This window comes from Momordica charantia, assembly GCF_013281855.1.
Source record: "Momordica charantia cultivar OHB3-1 chromosome 11 unlocalized genomic scaffold, Mcharantia_2.0 BLBB01000011.1, whole genome shotgun sequence".
NCBI lineage: Eukaryota > Viridiplantae > Streptophyta > Magnoliopsida > Cucurbitales > Cucurbitaceae > Momordica > Momordica charantia.
The window spans coordinates 14670621-14678363 of NW_028275159.1; the positions used below are offsets into that span (position 1 = coordinate 14670621).

General features: G+C 39.1%; 1 non-coding gene and 1 pseudogene across 1 annotated transcript; one reads left to right on the forward strand and one right to left on the reverse strand.

The window, feature by feature from the left end:
* Positions 1-1734: 1734 nt before the first annotated feature.
* On the reverse strand, positions 1735-2753 carry LOC148208171 (uncharacterized; annotated as a pseudogene).
* Positions 2754-4303: 1550 nt separating this feature from the next.
* LOC148208172 (small nucleolar RNA R71) lies at positions 4304-4410 on the forward strand. Its single transcript, XR_015789150.1, has one exon. It is a non-coding gene; the product is annotated as a small nucleolar RNA R71 (small nucleolar RNA).
* The last annotated feature ends 3333 nt before the right edge of the window (positions 4411-7743 follow it).

A 7743-nucleotide genomic window follows, 5' to 3' on the forward strand; every position in this document is an offset into this window, starting at 1 on the left:
TTAGTCTCTTCACACCTTTTTAAAACATTCTCTAAGTTCTCTAAACAAACATCAAACGACTCACCAAACACAGAAAAATCATCCATGGAAATCTCTACCGTTCTTTCTATCATGTCTGAAAAAATAGCGGTCATGCATCTTTGGAAGGTAGTGGGAGCATTACAAAGACCGAACGGCATTCTCCGGAATGCAAATGTCCCATAGGGACACGTGAACGTGGTCTTTTCTTGGTCCTCCGGAGCTATAGTAATCCGGTTGTAACCAGAATACCCATCGAGGAAACAATAGCATTCTTTCTCTACAAGACGATCAAGCATTTGGTCAATAAAGGGTAATGGAAAATGGCCTTTTCGAGTTACCTTGTTTAACCGACGGTAGTCCATACACACTCTCCAACCAGTCACCATTCTAGTTGGGATCAACTCGTTGTCGTCGCTTGTAATCACCGTCATACCACCCTTATTGGGAACGCATTGAATCGGGCTAACCCAGCTGCTATCCGAGATGGGGTACATCAGTCCAGCATCTAACCATTTTATAATTTCCTTTTTGACCACCTCTTTCATTTTCGGGTTAAGCCTCCTTTGGCACTGGATAGAATTGGTGGCTCCTTCCTCCAGGATGATTTTGTGCATGCAAAATGTAGGGCTAATTCCTCTTATGTCCGATATGGTCCATCCAATAGCCCTCTTGATATGAACCAAGGAGCTACCGTTGTTATGCCTCATGGACCGATTACAAGATCGAGAGCTAGGAAACTTCAACAAGCTTTGCTACTTCGTGTCCAAGCGTTCTTGAACTCGACAAGAGAAATAAAGGAAGATGTGCAAGAAGTTAGAACTATGCACTTCAATTTGGTGCAAGTTATGCATTTTTAAGTGTTTTTATGGCAAGTTAAAGTCCACTTGGTCAAGGTCAAAGTCAACTCCATCAAGACAAGTCAAAGTCAACTCATTCAATTCAAAAACCAAGTCAAACACTCACATCCCTCATTATGGACGGGATTGCAATTATTTTGGTTGGCTTTCCATGTTCTTAACCTTTTCATTTGCTTGTCTTTTCATTTCTTGTAAGTTATGTCTTTTCATTTACAAGTCTTTTCATTTCTTGTAAGTTACAAGTCTTTTCATTTGCTTAAGACTTTTCATATGGCTTGCTAGGATGGCTATATATAGCCTTGAGATGTCTTGTTGTAACACAATTTGAAGTTGAATGAAAAGTGAGTTTTCTCATTAGCTTGGTTGAGAGATTTATCTCCCATTTCTTGTGCAATTTCTTGTGTCTTTAGAATTTGCATGTTAGGATCATTCAAGCGGTGTCGATCATACCTCTTGTGGAGTGATTCGAATCACGAGTTTAGAAACAAGTTTTCTCTATTCTTGATATTGATCATCAAGGTAATCCGTTCTAAAACTTTTCCTTGGGTTGATTCAATACTTGTTTTCGGGGTTTTTGGGATTGAGTTCTATGGGTCTTGTTCGTTAGCAAGGTTCTTAGATCCAACTCTCAAGGGTTTCTTAACACCTCTTGTACTTTGATAAAACCTGCAAAAGCAAAGATTCATGTTCATTAGACAAATATGAAGGAATGATAACGGGCAAAGTATCGTTTAAACCCAAATAAGCATATTTTAAATGAGAAGGTAGGGGTTTCTTCTCCAATTCTGGAGATTTAATGATGGAAGGTTGCAAGGCCTTCAAATCCGCTATTGTCGGCTGCAAAAACTCAAAACGCTCAAATTGGGGCAAAATTGCGCCTGGATTCTTTTTCTGCGGCCTCCAAATCTGCTTCCAAGTCTTCCACCATCATTTGCTGGAGTTCCTCCATGATTGCTCCTATTGTACAGCACTCCTCGACTTCATCCGGGAGACGCATCGTATCGAGGACATTGAAGGTTACCTGCTCATCATTGACCTTCATCGTGATCTCTCCTTTCCTAACATTGAAAATCATATCTCCAGTTGCTAAAAATGGCCTCCCAAGAATGATCGGTACCTCAAGATCTACTTCACAGTCCAAAATTATGAAATCGGCGGGAAAATAAACTTATCAACTTTAACAAGCACATCTTCTATTTTTCCTTTCGGTTTCTTTATGGATCTATGAGCTAGTTGTAAAGTGACAGTAGTGGGACGAGCTTCTCCTATATTTAACTCTTTAAAGACAGAAAGAGGCATAAGATTAATGCTTGCTCCTAAGTCAGACAATGCTCTTCCTAGGTTTTTACCTCCTATTGAGCAAGGAATAGTAAAACTACCTGGGTCTTTACATTTAACGGGCAATGGATTCCCTAGAGCATCACTACTACACTTTGTCAAGGCTACCGTCTCATGCTTACCTAACTTCTTACGCCTAGATATGATGTCTGTTAAAAACTTAGTGTAGTTAGACATTTGTTCTAAAGCATCTATGAGAGGTATATTGATATGCAACTATTTTAGAATCTCAAAGAACTTCTTAAAATAACTATCCTGATTCTTTTTAACTAGCCTTTGGGGGAAAGGTGGAGGAATCTTAATATTACCTACCTGTGGAGTAGTGTTGGGCACTACTTGCTTGCCTTTATCTGCCTTCTTACCTTTTTCTTCTAAACTTACAGGTTCTGCTTTCTCTTCTTGTTGTGGATTGGAGGTGGATGCAGGAACATGTGTAACTGCATTATTTCCTTTGTCTGGAAGTGAGGGTCCATCATAACTTAATTCGCTTCTCGTGATAACCGCCTTACAGTGCTCCTTTCCCTCACGATCTCGCATCGGGTTTTCTGTGTGTCCAGGCAATATACCTTGGGGTCTAGATTTTTGATCATTAGCTATCTGCCCCACTTACATCTCCAAGCTTCTTATCGCAGCATCAGTTCTTGTCATGAACTCTTTCATCATGGCCTCCAAACTTGTGTTGCTACCACTTTGCTGAGTAGTATTTTGACCTCTTTGCTGATTGTATTGTTGAGGCTGCGACACCGGTTGAGTTGGAAAACCAGGTGATAAGAATCATGGTGTTCCGCACGTCTCCACTGGACCTATTACATGAGCCAAGGCTAAGAAGCTTCAACAAGCATTCCTTATTCACGTACAAAATTGGATAGGCTCAGTTCAACCTTTATTTTAGATGCTGCAAAATAATCCAAGAGAGGACGATGTTGTGAAGGTCAACGTTTGCAAGATTGACGTTGTGCCAACATTTTAAAGATTCATTTGTTGTTTCTAAGTCATCAAACTTTGCTTGTAATTTTTGAGTTTTTGGTCTTCCAAATTATGGTTTCAACTTTAGAGTTCAATTCTGAGAAGTTATTAAGTAGACCAATTGTGGTCATTACTATTTATGGGTTTTATTTTGGAAAGTGAAGGGTTGGGGGTTTCACTCATATAATGGCTATAAAAAGCCCCATCCAAGCTATGTAAAAGGCAGATTTTAGCTGAATGAAATTTGATCTCTTAAGAGACATTTTCTTTAGAAATCCCTTTGCCATTTCTAAGGTTTCTTGCAATTCTTGTGATAGATTGCATTTTGAGCCATTCAATCCAGCCTTGATCAAGTTTGATTGTGGAATGACTCATTCTAGAACAAGATCTCCATTCTTGCTTCTAGATCTTTGATCATAGAGGTAATCAATTTCTAGCCTTTCTCTTGGTTGATTCTTACTTGTTTAAGGAGGTGTTAATTTCTTTGATTCAAGGATTCTTGCTCAACAAAAGCTTGGATCATTGGGCTGAGAATTAGGATTGCCTTATCACCAGGAGGAGTGTAGTTTTGCTTGTATTGTTGAGCGGGTGCTTGTGCACTACTACTAGCTACTCCTTGGTTACTCCAGGAAAAGTTTGGATGGTGCCTCCAACCAGGGTTGTAAGTGTTTGAATATGAGTTGAAATTCCGCTGGAAACCTTGACCTACATAGAAAATAGACGCTGGATTAGCTGGACAGTTCTCATACAAGTGGTTATCACCACAATAGACACAAGATATATCTGAAATTTGTAAAATAGGAGAGGGTTCAGGTATTGCCGAAGTGACGGTTCTGGTTTCCTTCTCCATTGTCAACTGCTTTAACATCTGGTTCATAGCCACCATTTGGGCTTGCATTGAAGCTACTGTGTCTAATTCAAAGATTCCAGCTGATACTTGCTTCTTTGGTAATGACCTTCCTATTTCGCCTTGGTCATTAATGTCTGTCATCTTATTCAAGATATCAACGATCTCATTTACCGACTTCTCTAACAACGAGCCATTGGCTGCAGTGTTCAACATCATCCTTGATGACCGATATAATCCTCTATAGAATTGTTCAATCTGCACACATGCGGGCAATCCATGGCTCGGACATCTTCTAAGTAACTCCTTAAAACGCTCCCAAGCTTCTTGAACTGCTTCGTTCTCCTTCTGTCTAAAAGACACAATGTCCTCTCGAAGGTCTGCATTCCTGGTCAAAGTGTGGTACTTTGCCAAAAATTTCTCCGTCAGTTCCGCTCATGTGTTGATAGAATTTGGTTCTAACGCGTTTAGCCAAGTCCTTGCACCATCCCTGAGAGAAAAAGGAAACATTTTTAATCTTAATGCATCCTCAGAAACACCAGGAAGTTGAAATGCATTAGCTATTTCAATAAAGGATTTGAGATGGGAGTAAGGATCTTCGTTAGTCAATCCTCCGAACTAGCCCATCGTCTGTAACATCTGGAACATGACTGGTTTGAACTTGAACTGTGCGGCTTGGGGTAAAGGATTATTTATCCCTGAATTTAGGTTGTGGAACACATGAGTGACATAATTCTGCATGGCTACATCTCGATTATCTGCTAGAAGGATCGAATTAGGAATTTCTCCTGCTCGGTTTGCTGCTCCTTCACCTGCCATATCTCCATTCACAGGTGGATTTTGTGGCGGTGGAGGATCTTGTGGATTTCTATTCATCTCGATGGTCTCTTCTTCTTCAACTACTTTCTTTTTTTTACTTTCTTTCTTTTTTCTCAACCTCTGCTCACGCTTCTCCTCTTAAGGGTTCTTTCAATCTCTGGATCAATGGTCAACCAACCAGACCCTGTGCTCATACACAACTCCCTTAAAGGTTAGATATAATAATTAAGTCCAATGACAGAGGTATGCAACAATCACACAATGAAACAATTTCACTTGAAAATAATATGATTTGAAAACTTAAGTCCCCGACAACGGCGCCAAAAACTTGTTGGGATTTTCTCTACCTTTAAAAAGATTTGAGACTCGTGCAAGCGCACACGGTCACAAGTAATACTCGGAAGTAATCCAAGGTCGAATCCTCAGGGACTTGTTGCTTTTCAAAATCAAGTAATGCAGTGAAATGGTCCAAATATGCAATTGTGATTTAAGAAGAAAAATGTGGTGAAATGTTGTCGTTTGGGGTTTTAACTAACAAGCAATTTAATGAAACTCAAACTCCTTGTCTCCTACCTTAGGTTTGATGCAAAACATGGAAAACACACTATGTTGGGAAAATGCACCAGGCACAATTCCTGACTTTTCTTGGGATTTGAGTTCTACTCTTTCACTACCGCTTATGGTTGCTGCAGAGGCTAGAGTCATATTCCTATGTGTGATTACAATCCTAGAGAATATCTACCAACTCATTTGCATTATGGGTCAGAGGGCCTATGCTTAGGACCATGTTTTATGTGCTTATTCCTAAGTCACATCCCATATTTGTTTCCTATTATTTTAACTAATTCACCTATCCCAAGGTTGGGCTTTGGTGTATAAATCAAGTTCCCACTGGCCAAATGGAAAAAAGAAGTAAAGAGAAGTTTTTAGAAACCAACCCAAAAAAGCAATCTGGCCAAAATCCCGAGCGTATTGAAAATCAAATCATTTGACTAAGTGATATGCTTCAAGCAACGCACATCATGCCATGAGGGCCAACCGATGAAGAAGGGGATCTTCACTTCAACATGTGGATTATCAATCTTCATGAGGAAGGAGAACAAGTGGAGAAAGAAACATCAAGGGAACATGAAAACACAAAACATGAGATCTCTAACTTTTAAGGGTTTTTTGGGGTTTCATCATTAAATTAGTGTTTTCATGTAATTAGAATTGAAACCTTCTTTTGGATTTAATGTAAAATTTATGTAATAGCTCTTGGAGCCAACTTTAGGTTTATGTAACTTAGTTAAGTCCCTTTGTAACTAGTTTAGTCTAGGTTTAGTTAAAGTTCTTTTCCTTTTATTTTAGGGAAATTCAAGATGCCTCTTGTACATTTGAGGGTGGATTATTGATGAATGAAAATAGCCATTGAGCTTTCCTCTTTGCTCGCAAAACCGTGAGCATTGGTGCTTCTTGATCTAGTTGCACGAAACCCTTGAAACATGCAAGTTTAGTTTGGTCATCAAACTTGTGGAGTGTTTCACTTTGTGATAAGAAAACAATAGCCAATTGGATCTAAGAACCCTTATGGTTATGCAAACCCCTAGATCACAAATGCTAAAACCCCCAAATCAAGATGATTTCAACCTAAGGAAGAAGTTAGAACGAATTTACCTTGATGATCAAGATCAAGAGTAGAGAAAACTTGTTTCAAAACTCAAGATTCGAATCACTCCACAAGATAGCTTGATCAATGCTACTTGAATGACTCTAGCATGCAAATCTAACACTCAAGAATTGCAAAGAAAAACAAGCTCTAGGCTTTTGAAGAAAAATAGCAACTTTCATTCAATCATAAAATCTGTATTTCAAAGGAAACAAACTAGGCTATTTATAGCCTCCAAAACAACCCTAAAAGTAACCTAAAGGCATTTGAAAGGTTGTAACTCCCAATTACATGATAGCCATAACTTCCACTAGCTAAAATGTAACTTAAAACACATAAATGAAATGTTTAAAACTGAAAATATAATAAAAAGAGGTTTAAATCCGAGAATTGAAGTCTTCCGAAAATTGAAGTCTTGGTCACCCTTCAAAGTCTTTATAACCTCCCAATTATAAATGAAGCTTCACTTGAAGTAGTTTGAAGTGTAGTTCCATTAATTGATGGATGACTTGCAATAAATGAAGCTTGAGATGCACTTAAGTTCATTTAATGCAACTTAAGTTCATTTAATCCAACTTGAGTTCCTTGAATTGAACTTCGCTTTATTGAATGCAACTTGAGTTAAACTCTACTTCAACTTCAGCTCCTTTAAATGAACTTGGAGTTCATTTAGTGCAACGCCTCCCTTAAGTTCTACTTGGAAGATATTCACTTGAAAAGTTCCATCTCTCTCTTGATCATCCCTAGCCGAGCTCACCAAGTATTGAACATGAGAAAGTAAAGCTTGTTGTAGCTTCTTGGCTCTTGATCTCGTTATGGGTACTTGAGCCATGACAATGGTGCTTCCTTGGTTCACATCACTTTGGATCTAGAACAAGTTCTCTCCATCCAAAGCCTTGACCTTTAAGGTAAGTCCCATCTTCTTCCCCTTGGGTGATTCTTTGTGTGTGTACTAGGTGTTGCCGTGTGTGTTTAGGAGCTGCTTGTTCTTACAAGGGTTGCCTAACCACTTGTGGAATCGGTAGGAAAACGGGAAGAAGATGGTAAGTCAGCCGCAAGCTCATCGGGGAATGAAGGTGCTTAATTACCGTATATCTTCTTGAGGAAAGCACATGTGGCACGTTGAGTAACTAACAGAAGCTCATACTTGTGCCTAAGCTCATCATACTGCTCCCTAGTTAATACGAATCCATTTGTGACCAATTACATATATCAAAGGAGCAATTATTACAAGAAAGGCAAGGAAG